Here is a 17105-nt window from a genome sequence, read left to right as displayed (position 1 = left end):
TTCCAAACCTTCGATTGTAGTTTGTAGTCTTTCTTCTGCGGCTAAGGGGTTAGGAGCGGTACAGAAGGTTACTAAATCGTCAGCATACAGTATTCCCTGGACCGAAGTCTCCATACAGTACAAAATGCTATTTATAGCAATAAGGAACAAAGTTGGGCTTAAAATGCTTCCTTGAGGGACACCATTTTCTTGTACAAAAGGAGATGACAATGTTCCAATAACCCTTACTCTAAACAAACGCTGCTTTAAAAAATTTTGAATGAAGCATGGAAGATTCCCTCTTATATTCCAATTATTAAGTTGTTTCAGGATACCGTATCTCCAAACCCTATCAAATGCTCTCTCTATGTCAAAGAAAACGGCGACTACATGTTCCTTTTTCAAGAAAGCATTTTGGATAGCGTTCTCCAGAATAACTAAAGGGTCCATTGTGCTGTGGTTATGTCTGAAACCTGTCTGGTACCTGCTCAGAAGTTTGTGCGTCTCCAAGTACCAAATTAGGCGTCTGTTCACCATTCTTTCCAAAGTATTGCATAAGCAAGTTGTCGGCGTTATAGGCCGATATGAATGAGGGTCTGATTTGTCTTTGCCTTCCTTTAAGATGGGGATAGTAATTGCTAGGTTCCAAGCTTCTGGGAATTTCTTTGATTCCCAAATTTTATTATAAAAACTAAGCACATAAAGTTTGTTCTTCTTTGTGACGTGCTTTAGAAAATAACAGTAGATATTGTTCGCTTCTGGAGATGTAGCTTTGGACTTCGATAAAGAGGCTTCTAACTCCCAGAATTTAAAGGGCATATTATAATTTCTGTCCTGACTATCAGAGAAGTCAATGACATTCTCTTCTTCCCTTTTATTAGATAGGAATTCCTGTGCGTAATTGTCAGTAAGATCTACCTTTTTAGATCTGTGCACAAAACAACTATAGTTTATAATTGAGAAAAACTAAGTGTACAAAAGAACAAAATTTCATACGAATACGTGGTTCACAGTAGGAGATATAGAACGGCCATAATTTTACAGAATTTCATGACCCAAAAATTATTCAACCCTTTATATCTTCTACCTTTATAGATCTGTGCACAAAATAACTATAGTTTATACTTTAGCAAAACAAAGTGTACAAGAGAACAAAATTTCATACGAATACCTGTTCACAGTGGGAGATAAGAACGGCCATAATTATACAGAATTTCATGACCCAAAAACTTTTCAACCCTTTATATCTTCTACCTTTATAGATCTGTGCACAAAATAACTATAGTTTATACTTTAGAAAAACTAAATGTACAAGGGAAAAAAATTTCATACGAATACGTGGTTCACAGTGGGAGATATAGAACGGCCATAATTATACCGAATTTCATGACCCAAAAAATTTTCAACCCTTTATATCTTCTAAATTTATAGATCTGTGCACAAAATAACTATAATTTATAATTGAGAAAAAACAAAGTGTACAAGAGAACAAAATTCCATATCAATACGTGGTTCACAGTGGGAGATATAGAACGGCCATAATATTACAGAATTTCATGACCCAAAAAATTTTCAACACTTTATATCTTCTACCTTTTAGATCTGTGCACAAAATAACTATAGTTTATAATTGAGAAAAACAAAGTGTACAAGAGAACAAAATTCCATATCAATAAGTGGTTCACAGTGGGAGATATAGAACCGCCATAATTTTAAAGAATTTCATGACCCAAAAATTTTTCAACCTAAATTTATAGATCTGTGCACAAAATAACTATAGTTTATAATTGAGAAAAACAAAGTGTACAAGGGAACAAAATTTCATACGAATACGTGGTTCACAGTGGGAGATATAGAACGGCCATAATTTTAAAAATTTCAAGACCCAAAAAATTTTCAACCCTTTATATCTTCTACCTTTTTAGATCTGTGCACAAAATAACTATAGTTTATAATTGAGAAAAACAAAGTGTACAAGAGAACAAAATTTCATACGAATACGTGGTTCACAGTGGGAGATATAAAACGGCCATAATTTTACAGAATTTCATGACCCCAAAAATTTTCAACCTTTTATATCTTCTACCTTTTTTGATCTGTGTACAAAATAACTATAGTTTATAATTGAGAAAAACAAAGTGTACAAGAGAAGAAACCTTCATACGAATACGTGGTTCACAGTGGGAGATATAAAACGGCCACAATTTTACAGAATTTCATGACCCAAAAAATTTTCAACCCTTTATATCTTCTACCTTTTTAGATCTGTGCACAAAATAACTATAGTTTATAATTGAGAAAAACAAAGTGTGCAAGAGAAGAAAATTTCATACGAATACGTGGTTCACAGTGGGAGATATAAAACGGCCATAATTTTACAGAATTTCATGACCCAAAAAATTTTCAACCTTTTATATCTTCTACCTTTTTAGATCTGTGCGCAAAATAACTACAGTTTATAATTGAGAAAAACAAAGTGTACTAGAGAACAAAATTTCATACGAATACGTGGTTCACAGTGGGACATATAGAACGGCCACAACTTTGCAGAATTTCATGACCCAAAAAATTTTCAACCCTTTATATCTTCTACCTTTTTAGATCTGAGCACAAAATAACTATTGTTTATAATTGAGAAAAACAAAGTGTACAAGAGAACAAAATTCCATACGAATACGTGGTTCACAGTGGGAGATATAAAACAGCCATAATTTTACAGAATTTCATGACCCAAAAAATTTTCAACCTTTTATATCTTCTACCTTTTTAGATCTGTGCACAAAATAACTATAGTTTATAATTGAGAAAAACAAAGTGTACAAGAGAACAAAATTTCATACGAATACGTGGTTCACAGTGGGAGTTATAAAACGGCCATAATTTTGCAGAATTTCATGACCCAAAAAATCTTCAACCTTTTATATCTTCTACATTTTTAGATCTGTGCACAAAATAACTATAGTTTATAATTGCGAAATACAAAGTGTACAAAAGAAGAAAATTTCATACGAATACGTGGTTCACAGTGGGAGATATAAAACGGCCATAATTTTACAGAATTTCATGACCCAAAAAATTATCAACCTTTTATATCTTCTACCTTTTTAGATCTGGGCACAAAATAACTATAGTTTATAATGGAGAAAAACAAAGTGTACAAGAGAACAAAATTTCATACGAATACGTGGTTCACAGTGGGAGATATAAAACGGCCATAATTTTACAGAATTTCATGACCCAAAAAATTTTCAACCTTTTATATCTTCTACCTTTTTAGATCTGTGCACAAAATAACTATAGTTTATAATTGAGAAAAACAAAGTGTACAAGAGAACAAAATTCCATATCAATAAGTGGTTCACAGTGGGAGATATAGAACCGCCATAATTTTAAAGAATTTCATGACCCAAAAATTTTTCAACCTAAATTTATAGATCTGTGCACAAAATAACTATAGTTTATAATTGAGAAAAACAAAGTGTACAAGGGAACAAAATTTCATACGAATACGTGGTTCACAGTGGGAGATATAGAACGGCCATAATTTTAAAAATTTCAAGACCCAAAAAATTTTCAACCCTTTATATCTTCTACCTTTTTAGATCTGTGCACAAAATAACTATTGTTTATAATTGAGAAAAACAAAGTGTACAAGAGAACAAAATTTCATACGAATACGTGGTTCACAGTGGGAGATATACAACGGCTATAATTTTACAGAATTTCATGACCCAAAAAATTTTCAACCCTTTATATCTTCTACATGTATAGATCAGTGCACAAAATAACTATAGTTTATAATTGAGAAAAACAAAGTGTACAAGAGAACAAAATTTCATACGAATACGTGGTTCACAGTGGGAGATATAAAACGGCCATAATTTTACAGAATTTCATGACCCCAAAAATTTTCAACCTTTTATATCTTCTACCTTTTTTGATCTGTGTACAAAATAACTATAGTTTATAATTGAGAAAAACAAAGTGTACAAGAGAAGAAAATTTCATACGAATACGTGGTTCACAGTGGGAGATATAAAACGGCCACAATTTTACAGAATTTCATGACCCAAAAAATTTTCAACCCTTTATATCTTCTACCTTTTTAGATCGGTGCACAAAATAACTATAGTTTATAATTGAGAAAAACAAAGTGTACAAGAGAACAAAATTTCATACGAATACCTGTTCACAGTGGGAGATAAGAACGGCCATAATTATACAGAATTTCATGACCCAAAAACTTTTCAACCCTTTATATCTTCTACCTTTATAGATCTGTGCACAAAATAACTATAGTTTATACTTTAGAAAAACTAAATGTACAAGGGAAAAAAATTTCATACGAATACGTGGTTCACAGTGGGAGATATAGAACGGCCATAATTATACCGAATTTCATGACCCAAAAAATTTTCAACCCTTTATATCTTCTAAATTTATAGATCTGTGCACAAAATAACTATAATTTATAATTGAGAAAAAACAAAGTGTACAAGAGAACAAAATTCCATATCAATACGTGGTTCACAGTGGGAGATATAGAACGGCCATAATATTACAGAATTTCATGACCCAAAAAATTTTCAACACTTTATATCTTCTACCTTTTAGATCTGTGCACAAAATAACTATAGTTTATAATTGAGAAAAACAAAGTGTACAAGAGAACAAAATTCCATATCAATAAGTGGTTCACAGTGGGAGATATAGAACCGCCATAATTTTAAAGAATTTCATGACCCAAAAATTTTTCAACCTAAATTTATAGATCTGTGCACAAAATAACTATAGTTTATAATTGAGAAAAACAAAGTGTACAAGGGAACAAAATTTCATACGAATACGTGGTTCACAGTGGGAGATATAGAACGGCCATAATTTTAAAAATTTCAAGACCCAAAAAATTTTCAACCCTTTATATCTTCTACCTTTTTAGATCTGTGCACAAAATAACTATAGTTTATAATTGAGAAAAACAAAGTGTACAAGAGAACAAAATTTCATACGAATACGTGGTTCACAGTGGGAGATATAAAACGGCCATAATTTTACAGAATTTCATGACCCCAAAAATTTTCAACCTTTTATATCTTCTACCTTTTTTGATCTGTGTACAAAATAACTATAGTTTATAATTGAGAAAAACAAAGTGTACAAGAGAAGAAACCTTCATACGAATACGTGGTTCACAGTGGGAGATATAAAACGGCCACAATTTTACAGAATTTCATGACCCAAAAAATTTTCAACCCTTTATATCTTCTACCTTTTTAGATCTGTGCACAAAATAACTATAGTTTATAATTGAGAAAAACAAAGTGTGCAAGAGAAGAAAATTTCATACGAATACGTGGTTCACAGTGGGAGATATAAAACGGCCATAATTTTACAGAATTTCATGACCCAAAAAATTTTCAACCTTTTATATCTTCTACCTTTTTAGATCTGAGCACAAAATAACTATTGTTTATAATTGAGAAAAACAAAGTGTACAAGAGAACAAAATTCCATACGAATACGTGGTTCACAGTGGGAGATATAAAACAGCCATAATTTTACAGAATTTCATGACCCAAAAAATTTTCAACCTTTTATATCTTCTACCTTTTTAGATCTGTGCACAAAATAACTATAGTTTATAATTGAGAAAAACAAAGTGTACAAGAGAACAAAATTTCATACGAATACGTGGTTCACAGTGGGAGTTATAAAACGGCCATAATTTTGCAGAATTTCATGACCCAAAAAATTTTCAACCTTTTATATCTTCTACATTTTTAGATCTGTGCACAAAATAACTATAGTTTATAATTGCGAAATACAAAGTGTACAAAAGAAGAAAATTTCATACGAATACGTGGTTCACAGTGGGAGATATAAAACGGCCATAATTTTACAGAATTTCATGACCCAAAAAATTATCAACCTTTTATATCTTCTACCTTTTTAGATCTGGGCACAAAATAACTATAGTTTATAATGGAGAAAAACAAAGTGTACAAGAGAACAAAATTTCATACGAATACGTGGTTCACAGTGGGAGATATAAAACGGCCATAATTTTACAGAATTTCATGACCCAAAAAATTTTCAACCTTTTATATCTTCTACCTTTTTAGATCTGTGCACAAAATAACTATAGTTTATAATTGAGAAAAACAAAGTGTACAAGAGAACAAAATTCCATATCAATAAGTGGTTCACAGTGGGAGATATAGAACCGCCATAATTTTAAAGAATTTCATGACCCAAAAATTTTTCAACCTAAATTTATAGATCTGTGCACAAAATAACTATAGTTTATAATTGAGAAAAACAAAGTGTACAAGGGAACAAAATTTCATACGAATACGTGGTTCACAGTGGGAGATATAGAACGGCCATAATTTTAAAAATTTCAAGACCCAAAAAATTTTCAACCCTTTATATCTTCTACCTTTTTAGATCTGTGCACAAAATAACTATTGTTTATAATTGAGAAAAACAAAGTGTACAAGAGAACAAAATTTCATACGAATACGTGGTTCACAGTGGGAGATATACAACGGCTATAATTTTACAGAATTTCATGACCCAAAAAATTTTCAACCCTTTATATCTTCTACATGTATAGATCAGTGCACAAAATAACTATAGTTTATAATTGAGAAAAACAAAGTGTACATGAGAACAAAATTTCATACGAATACGTGGTTCACAGTGGGAGATATAAAACGGCCATAATTTTACAGAATTTCATGACCCCAAAAATTTTCAACCTTTTATATCTTCTACCTTTTTTGATCTGTGTACAAAATAACTATAGTTTATAATTGAGAAAAACAAAGTGTACAAGAGAAGAAAATTTCATACGAATACGTGGTTCACAGTGGGAGATATAAAACGGCCACAATTTTACAGAATTTCATGACCCAAAAAATTTTCAACCCTTTATATCTTCTACCTTTTTAGATCGGTGCACAAAATAACTATAGTTTATAATTGAGAAAAACAAAGTGTACAAGAGAACAAAATTTCATACGAATACGTGGTTCACAGTGGGAGATATAAAACGGCCATAATTTTACAGAATTTCATGACCCAAAAAATTTTCAACCTTTTATATCTTCTACCTTTTTAGATCTGTGCACAAAATAACTATAGTTTATAATTGAGAAAAACAAAGTGTACAAGAAAACAAAATTTCATACGAATACGTGGTTCACAGTGGGAGATATAAAACGGCCATAATTTTACAGAATATCATGACCCAAAAAATTTTCAACCTTTTATTTCTTCTACCTTTTTAGATCTGTGCACAAAATAACTATAGTTTATAATTGAGAAAAACTAAGTGTGCAAGAGAAGAAAATTTCATACGAATACGTGGTACACAGTGAGAGGTATAAAACGGCCATAATTTTACAGAATTTCATGACCCAAAAAATTTTCAACCTTTTATATCTTCTACCTTTTTAGATCTGTGCACAAAATAACTATAGTTTATAATTGAGAAAAACAAAGTGTGCAAGAGAAGAAAATTTCATACGAATACGTGGTTCACAGTGGGAGATATAAAACGGCCATAATTTTACAGAATTTCATGACCCAAAAAATTTTCAACCTTTTATATCTTCTACCTTTTTAGATCTGTGCGCAAAATAACTACAGTTTATAATTGAGAAAAACAAAGTGTACTAGAGAACAAAATTTCATACGAATACGTGGTTCACAGTGGGACATATAGAACGGCCACAACTTTGCAGAATTTCATGACCCAAAAAATTTTCAACCCTTTATATCTTCTACCTTTTTAGATCTGAGCACAAAATAACTATTGTTTATAATTGAGAAAAACAAAGTGTACAAGAGAACAAAATTCCATACGAATACGTGGTTCACAGTGGGAGATATAAAACGGCCATAATTTTACAGAATTTCATGACCCAAAAAATTTTCAACCTTTTATATCTTCTACATTTTTAGATCTGTGCACAAAATAACTATAGTTTATAATTGCGAAATACAAAGTGTACAAAAGAAGAAAATTTCATACGAATACGTGGTTCACAGTGGGAGATATAAAACGGCCATAATTTTACAGAATTTCATGACCCAAAAAATTATCAACCTTTTATATCTTCTACCTTTTTAGATCTGGGCACAAAATAACTATAGTTTATAATGGAGAAAAACAAAGTGTACAAGAGAACAAAATTTCATACGAATACGTGCTTCACAGTAGGAGATATAAAACGGTGATAATTTTACAGAATTTCATGACCCAAAAAATTTTCAACCTTTTATATCTTCTACCATTTTAGATCTGTGCACAAAATAACTATATTTTATAATTGAGGAAAACAAAGTGTACAAGAGAACAAAATTTCATACGAATACGTGGTTCACAGTGGGAGATATAAAACGGCCATAATTTTACAGAATTTCATGACCCAAAAAATTTTCAACCTTTTATATCTTCTACCTTTTTAGATCTGTGCACAAAATAACTATAGTTTATAATTGAGAAAAACAAAGTGTACAAGAAAACAAAATTTCATACGAATACGTGGTTCACAGTGGGAGATATAAAACGGCCATAGTTTTACAGAATTTCATGACCCAAAAAATTTTTAACCTTTTATATCTTCTACCTTTTTAGATCTGTGCACAAAATAACTATAGTTTATAATTGAGAAAAACAAAGTGTGCAAGAGAAGAAAATTTCATACGAATACGTGGTTCACAGTGGGAGATATAAAACGGCCATAATTTTACAGAATTTCATGACCCAAAAAATTTTCAACCTTTTATATCTTCTACCTTTTTAGATCTGTGCACAAAATAACTATAGTTTATAATTGAGAAAAACAAAGTGTACAAGAGAACAAGATTTCATACGAATACGTGGTTCACAGTGGGAGATATAAAACGGCCATAATTTTACAGAATTTCATGACCCAAAAAATTTTCAACCTTTTATATCTTCTACCTTTTTAGATCTGTGCACAAAATAACTATAGTTTATAATGGAGAAAAACAAAGTGTACAAGAGAAGAAAATTTCAAACGATTACGTGGTTCACAGTGGGAGATATAAAACGGCCATAATTTTACAGAATTTCATGACCCAAAAAATTTTCAACCTTTTATATCTTCTACCTTTTTAGATCTGTGCACAAAATAACTATAGTTTATAATTGAGAAAAAGAAAGTGTACAAGAGAACAAAATTTCATACGAATACGTGGTTCACAGTTGGAGATATAAAACGGCCATAATTTTACAGAATTTCATGACCCAAAAAATTTTCAACCTTTTATATCTTCTACCTTTTTAGATCTGTGCACAAAATAACTATAGTTTATAATTGAGAAAAACAAAGTGTACAAGAGAAGAAAATTTCATACGAATACGTGGTTCACAGTGAGAGGTATAAAACGGCCATAATTTTACAGAATTTCATGACCCAAAAAATTTTCAACCTTTTATATCTTCTACCTTTTTAGATCTGTGCACAAAATAACTATAGTTTATAATTGAGAAAAACAAAGTGTACAAGAGAACAAAATTTCATACGAATACGTGGTTCACAGTGGGAGATATAAAACGGCCATAATTTTACAGAATTTCATGACCCAAAAAATTTTCAACCTTTTATATCTTCTACCTTTTTAGATCTGTGCACAAAATAACTATAGTTTATAATGGAGAAAAACAAAGTGTACAAGAGAAGAAAATTTCATACGAATACGTGGTTCACAGTAGGAGATATAAAACGGCCATAATTTTACAGAATTTCATGACCCAAAAAATTTTCAACCTTTTATATCTTCTACCTTTTTAGATCTGTGCACAAAATAACTATAGTTTATAATTGAGAAAAACAAAGTGTACAAGAGAACAAAATTTCATACGAATACGTGGTTCACAGTAGGAGATATAAAACGGCCATAATTTTACAGAATTTCATGACCCAAAAAATTTTCAACCGTTTATATCTTCTACCTTTTTAGATCTGTGCACAAAATAACTATAGTTTATAATGGAGAAAAACAAAGTGTACAAGAGAAGAAAATTTCATACGATTACGTGGTTCACAGTGGGAGATATAAAACGGCCATAATTTTACAGAATTTCATGACCCAAAAAATTTTCAACCTTTTATATCTTCTACCTTTTTAGATCTGTGCACAAAATAACTATAGTTTATAATTGAGAAAAAGAAAGTGTACAAGAGAACAAAATTTCATACGAATACGTGGTTCACAGTTGGAGACATAAAACGGCCATAATTTTACAGAATTTCATGACCCAAAAAATTTTCAACCTTTTATATCTTCTACCTTTTTAGATCTGTGCACAAAATAACTATAGTTTATAATTGAGAAAAACAAAGTGTACAAGAGAAGAAAATTTCATACGAATACGTGGTTCACAGTGAGAGGTATAAAACGGCCATAATTTTACAGAATTTCATGACCTAAAAAATTTTCAACCTTTTATATCTTCTACCTTTTTAGATCTGTGCACAAAATAACTATAGTTTATAATTGAGAAAAACAAAGTGTACAAGAGAACAAAATTTCATACAAATACGTGGTTCACAGTGGGAGATATAAAACGGCCATAATTTTGCAGAATTTCATGACCCAAAAAATTTTCAACCCTTTATATCTTCTACCTTTTTAGATCTGATCACAAAATAACTATTGTTTATAATTGAGAAAAACAAAGTGTACAAGAGAACAAAATTTCATACGAATACGTGGTTCACAGTGGGACATATAGAACGGCCACAATTTTGCAGAATTTCATGACCCAAAAAATTTTCAACCTTTATATCTTCTACCTTTTTAGATCTGTGCACAAAATAACTATAGTTTATAATTGAGAAAAACAAAGTGTACAAGAGAACAAAATTTCATACAAATACGTGGTTCACAGTGGGAGATATAAAACGGCCATAATTTTGCAGAATTTCAAGATCCAAAAAATTTTCAACCCTTTATATCTTCTACCTTTTTAGATCTGTGCACAAAATAACTATAGTTTATAATTGAGAAAAACAAAGTGTACAAGAGAACAAAATTTCATACAAATACGTGGTTCACAGTGGGAGATATAAAACGGCCATAATTTTGCAGAATTTCATGACCCAAAAAATTTTCAACCCTTTATATCTTCTACCTTTTTAGATCTGATCACAAAATAACTATTGTTTATAATTGAGAAAAACAAAGTGTACAAGAGAACAAAATTTCATACGAATACGTGGTTCACAGTGGGACATATAGAACGGCCACAATTTTGCAGAATTTCATGACCCAAAAAATTTTCAACCTTTTATATCTTCTACCTTTTTAGATCTGTGCACAAAATAACTATAGTTTATAATTGAGAAAAACAAAGTGTACAAGAGAACAAAATTTCATACGAATACGTGGTTCACAGTTGGAGATATAAAACGGCCATAATTTTACAGAATTTCATAACCCAAAAAATTTTCAACCTTTTATATCTTCTACCTTTTTAGATCTGTGCACAAAATAACTATAGTTTATAATTGAGAAAAACAAAGTGTACAAGAGAAGAAAATTTCATACGAATACGTTGTTCACAGTGAGAGGTATAAAACGGCCATAATTTTACAGAATTTCATGACCCAAAAAATTTTCAACCTTTTATATCTTCTACCTTTTTAGATCTGTGCACAAAATAACTATAGTTTATAATTGAGAAAAACAAAGTGTACAAGAGAACAAAATTTCATACGAATACGTGGTTCACAGTGGGAGATATAAAACGGCCATAATTTTACAGAATTTCATGACCCAAAAAATGTTCAACCTTTTATATCTTCTACCTTTTTAGATCTGTGCACAAAATAACTATAGTTTATAATGGAGAAAAACAAAGTGTACAAGAGAAGAAAATTTCATACGAATACGTGGTTCACAGTAGGAGATATAAAACGGCCATAATTTTACAGAATTTCATGACCCAAAAAATTTTCAACCTTTTATATCTTCTACCTTTTTAGATCTGTGCACAAAATAACTATAGTTTATAATTGAGAAAAACAAAGTGTACAAGAGAACAAAATTTCATACGAATACGTGGTTCACAGTGAGAGGTATAAAACGGCCATAATTTTACAAAATTTCATGACCCAAAAAATTTTCAACCTTTTATATCTTCTACCTTTTTAGATCTGTGCACAAAATAACTATAGTTTATAATTGAGAAAAACAAAGTGTACAAGAGAACAAAATTTCATACAAATACGTGGTTCACAGTCGGAGATATAAAACGGCCATAATTTTGCAGAATTTCATGACCCAAAAAATTTTCAACCCTTTATATCTTCTACCTTTTTAGATCTGATCACAAAATAACTATTGTTTATAATTGAGAAAAACAAAGTGTACAAGAGAACAAAATTTCATACGAATACGTGGTTCACAGTGGGACATATAAAACGGCCACAATTTTGCAGAATTTCTTGACCCAAAAAATTTTCAACCCTTTATATCTTCTACCTTTATAGATCTGTGCACAAAATAACTATAGTTTGTAATTTAGAAAAACAAAGTGTATAAGAAAACAAAATTTCATACGAATACGTGGTTCACAGTGGGAGATATAAAACGGCCATAATTTTACAGAATTTCATGACCCAAAAAATTTTCAACCTTTTATATCTTCTACCTTTTTAGATCTGTGCACAAAATAACTATAGTTTATAATGGAGAAAAACAAAGTGTACAAGAGAAGAAAATTTCATACGAATACGTGGTTCACAGTAGGAGATATAAAACGGCCATAATTTTACAGAATTTCATGACCCAAAAAATTTTCAACCTTTTATATCTTCTACCTTTTTAGATCTGTGCACAAAATAACTATAGTTTATAATTGAGAAAAACAAAGTGTACAAGAGAACAAAATTTCATACGAATACGTGGTTCACAGTGAGAGGTATAAAACGGCCATAATTTTACAAAATTTCATGACCCAAAAAATTTTCAACCTTTTATATCTTCTACCTTTTTAGATCTGTGCACAAAATAACTATAGTTTATAATTGAGAAAAACAAAGTGTACAAGAGAACAAAATTTCATACAAATACGTGGTTCACAGTCGGAGATATAAAACGGCCATAATTTTGCAGAATTTCATGACCCAAAAAATTTTCAACCTTTTATATCTTCTACCTTTTTAGATCTGTGCACAAAATAACTATAGTTTATAATTGAGAAAAACAAAGTGTACAAGAGAACAAATTTTCATACGAATACGTGGTTCACAGTGGGAGATATAAAACGGCCATAATTTTACAGAATTTCATGACCCAAAAAATTTTCAACCTTTTATATCTTCTACCTTTTTAGATCTGTGCACAAAATAACTATAGTTTATAATTGAGAAAAACAAAGTGTACAAGAGAACAAAATTTCATACGAATACGTGGTTCACAGTGGGAGATATAAAACGGCCATAATTTTGCAGAATTTCATGACTCAAAAAATTTTCAACCCTTTATATCTTCTACCTTTTTAGATCTGTGCACAAAATAACTATAGTTTATAATTGAGAAAAACAAAGTGTACAAGAGAACAAAATTTCATACGAATACGTGGTTCACAGTGAGAGGTATAAAACGGCCATAATTTTACAAAATTTCATGACCCAAAAAATTTTCAACCTTTTATATCTTCTACCTTTTTAGATCTGTGCACAAAATAACTATAGTTTATAATTGAGAAAAACAAAGTGTACAAGAGAACAAAATTTCATACAAATACGTGGTTCACAGTCGGAGATATAAAACGGCCATAATTTTGCAGAATTTCATGACCCAAAAAATTTTCAACCCTTTATATCTTCTACCTTTTTAGATCTGATCACAAAATAACTATTGTTTATAATTGAGAAAAACAAAGTGTACAAGAGAACAAAATTTCATACGAATACGTGGTTCACAGTGGGACATATAAAACGGCCACAATTTTGCAGAATTTCATGACCCAAAAAATTTTCAACCTTTATATCTTCTACCTTTTTAGATCTGTGCACAAAATAACTATAGTTTATAATTGAGAAAAACAAAGTGTACAAGAGAACAAAATTTCATACGAATACGTGGTTCACAGTGGGAGATATAAAACGGCCATAATTTTACAGAATTTCATGACCCAAAAAATTTTCAACCTTTTATATCTTCTACCTTTTTAGATCTGTGCACAAAATAACTATAGTTTATAATGGAGAAAAACAAAGTGTACAAGAGAAGAAAATTTCATACGAATACGTGGTTCACAGTAGGAGATATAAAACGGCCATAATTTTACAGAATTTCATGACCCAAAAAATTTTCAACCTTTTATATCTTCTACCTTTTTAGATCTGTGCACAAAATAACTATAGTTTATAATTGAGAAAAACAAAGTGTACAAGAGAACAAAATTTCATACGAATACGTGGTTCACAGTGAGAGGTATAAAACGGCCATAATTTTACAAAATTTCATGACCCAAAAAATTTTCAACCTTTTATATCTTCTACCTTTTTAGATCTGTGCACAAAATAACTATAGTTTATAATTGAGAAAAACAAAGTGTACAAGAGAACAAAATTTCATACAAATACGTGGTTCACAGTCGGAGATATAAAACGGCCATAATTTTGCAGAATTTCATGACCCAAAAAATTTTCAACCTTTTATATCTTCTACCTTTTTAGATCTGTGCACAAAATAACTATAGTTTATAATTGAGAAAAACAAAGTGTACAAGAGAACAAATTTTCATACGAATACGTGGTTCACAGTGGGAGATATAAAACGGCCATAATTTTACAGAATTTCATGACCCAAAAAATTTTCAACCTTTTATATCTTCTACCTTTTTAGATCTGTGCACAAAATAACTATAGTTTATAATTGAGAAAAACAAAGTGTACAAGAGAACAAAATTTCATACGAATACGTGGTTCACAGTGGGAGATATAAAACGGCCATAATTTTGCAGAATTTCATGACTCAAAAAATTTTCAACCCTTTATATCTTCTACCTTTTTAGATCTGTGCACAAAATAACTATAGTTTATAATTGAGAAAAACAAAGTGTACAAGAGAACAAAATTTCATACGAATACGTGGTTCACAGTGAGAGGTATAAAACGGCCATAATTTTACAAAATTTCATGACCCAAAAAATTTTCAACCTTTTATATCTTCTACCTTTTTAGATCTGTGCACAAAATAACTATAGTTTATAATTGAGAAAAACAAAGTGTACAAGAGAACAAAATTTCATACAAATACGTGGTTCACAGTCGGAGATATAAAACGGCCATAATTTTGCAGAATTTCATGACCCAAAAAATTTTCAACCCTTTATATCTTCTACCTTTTTAGATCTGATCACAAAATAACTATTGTTTATAATTGAGAAAAACAAAGTGTACAAGAGAACAAAATTTCATACGAATACGTGGTTCACAGTGGGACATATAAAACGGCCACAATTTTGCAGAATTTCATGACCCAAAAAATTTTCAACCTTTATATCTTCTACCTTTTTAGATCTGTGCACAAAATAACTATAGTTTATAATTGAGAAAAACAAAGTGTACAAGAGAACAAAATTTCATACGAATACGTGGTTCACAGTGGGAGATATAAAACGGCCATAATTTTACAGAATTTCATGACCCAAAAAATTTTCAACCTTTTATATCTTCTACCTTTTTAGATCTGTGCACAAAATAACTATAGTTTATAATTGAGAAAAACAAAGTGTACAAGAGAACAAAATTTCATACAAATACGTGGTTCACAGTGGGAGATATAAAACGGCCATAATTTTGCAGAATTTCTTGACCCAAAAAATTTTCAACCCTTTATATCTTCTACCTTTATAGATCTGTGCACAAAATAACTATAGTTTGTAATTTAGAAAAACAAAGTGTATAAGAAAACAAAATTTCATACGAATACGTGGTTCACAGTGGGAGATATAAAACGGCCATAATTTTACAGAATTTCATGACCCAAAAAATTTTCAACCTTTTATATCTTCTACCTTTTTAGATCTGTGCACAAAATAACTATAGTTTATAATGGAGAAAAACAAAGTGTACAAGAGAAGAAAATTTCATACGAATACGTGGTTCACAGTAGGAGATATAAAACGGCCATAATTTTACAGAATTTCATGACCCAAAAAATTTTCAACCTTTTATATCTTCTACCTTTTTAGATCTGTGCACAAAATAACTATAGTTTATAATTGAGAAAAACAAAGTGTACAAGAGAACAAAATTTCATACGAATACGTGGTTCACAGTGAGAGGTATAAAACGGCCATAATTTTACAAAATTTCATGACCCAAAAAATTTTCAACCTTTTATATCTTCTACCTTTTTAGATCTGTGCACAAAATAACTATAGTTTATAATTGAGAAAAACAAAGTGTACAAGAGAACAAAATTTCATACAAATACGTGGTTCACAGTCGGAGATATAAAACGGCCATAATTTTGCAGAATTTCATGACCCAAAAAATTTTCAACCTTTTATATCTTCTACCTTTTTAGATCTGTGCACAAAATAACTATAGTTTATAATTGAGAAAAACAAAGTGTACAAGAGAACAAAATTTCATACGAATACGTGGTTCACAGTGGGAGATATAAAACGGCCATAATTTTGCAGAATTTCATGACTCAAAAAATTTTCAACCCTTTATATCTTCTACCTTTATAGATCTGTGCACATAATAACTATAGTTTATAATTGAGAAAAACAAAGTGTGTAAGAGAACAAAATTCCATATCAATACGTGGTTCACTGTGGGAGATATAAAACGGCCATAATTTTACAGAATTTCATGACCCAAAAAATTTTCAACCTTTTATATCTTCTACCTTTTTAGATCTGTGCACAAAATAACTATAGTTTATAATTGAGAAAAACAAAGTGTACAAGAGAACAAAATTTCATACAAATACGTGGTTCACAGGTGGGAGATATAAAACGGCCATAATTTTGCAGAATTTCATGACCCAAAAAATTTTCAACCCTTTATATCTTCTACCTTTTTAGATCTGAGCACAAAATAACTATTGTTTATAATTGA

The sequence above is a fragment of the Rhodnius prolixus genome, unplaced genomic scaffold (assembly GCF_049639745.1).
Source record: "Rhodnius prolixus isolate KJV_2025 unplaced genomic scaffold, Rpr scaffold_8, whole genome shotgun sequence".
Taxonomy (NCBI): Eukaryota; Metazoa; Arthropoda; class Insecta; order Hemiptera; family Reduviidae; genus Rhodnius; species Rhodnius prolixus.
Note: the sequence above shows the minus strand (reverse complement) of the source record.